We start from the raw sequence: 1,107 nt of genomic DNA, 5'->3' as shown, positions 1-1,107 counted from the left end.
ATGGGGATTGCATTGAATCTGTAGATTGCTTTTGGCAAGATGGCCAGTTTTACTATATTAATCCTGCTAATCTACATGCATGGGAGATCTCTCAATCTTCTGAGATCTTCAATTTCCTTTTTCAGAGACTTGAAGTTTTTGTCACACAGATCTTTTACTTGCTTAGTTAGAGTCACATCAAGGTATTTTATATTATTTGTGACTATTGTGAAGGGTGTTGTTTCCTTAATTTCTTTTTCAGCCTGTTTATCCTTTATGTAGAGGAAGGCCACTGATTTGCTTGAGTTTACTTTATATCCAGCTAATTTGATGACGTTGTTTATCAGGTTTAGGAACTCTCTGGTGGAATTTTTGGGGTCACTTAAGTATACTATCATTTCATCAGCAAATAGTGATAATTTGACTTCTTTTTCAATTTGTTTCCCTTTGATGTCCTTTTGTTGTCTAGTTGCTCTGCCTAGGACTTCAAGTACAATATTGCATAGGTAGGGAGAGAGTGGGCAGCCTTGTCTAGTCCCTGGTTGTAGTAGGATTGCTTCAAGTTTCTCTCCATTTAATTTGATGTTGGCTACTGGCTTGCTGTATATTGCTTTTAATATGTTTAAGTATGGGCCTTGAATTCCTGATCTTTCCAAGACTTTTATCATAAAGGAATGTTGGATTTTTTCAAATGCTTTCTCAGCATCTAATGAGATGATCATATGGTTTTTTCTTTGAGTTTGTTTATATAGTGAATTATGTTTATAGATTTCTGAATATTGAACCATCCCTGCATCCCTGGGATGAAGCCTACTTGATCATGATGGATAATCATTTTGATGTGTTCTTGGATTTAATTTGCTAGGATTTTATTGAGTATTTTTGCATTGATATTCATAAGGGAAATTAGTCTGAAGTTCTCTTTATTGGGTCTTTATAAGGTTTAGTTATAAGAGTAATTGTGGCTTCATAGAACGAATTGGGTAGAGTGCCTTCAGTTTCTATTTTGTTGAATAGTTTGAGGAGTATTTGTATTAGGTCTTCTTTGAAGGTCTGAAAGAACTCTGCACTAAACCCATCCGGTCCTGGGCTTTTTTTTGTTGGGAGACTATTAATGACTGTTTCTAT

Source organism: Mastomys coucha, unplaced genomic scaffold, assembly GCF_008632895.1.
Source record: "Mastomys coucha isolate ucsf_1 unplaced genomic scaffold, UCSF_Mcou_1 pScaffold20, whole genome shotgun sequence".
NCBI lineage: Eukaryota > Metazoa > Chordata > Mammalia > Rodentia > Muridae > Mastomys > Mastomys coucha.
The sequence above is the reverse complement of the archived record's forward strand: the minus strand, read 5'-3'. Positions refer to the sequence as shown.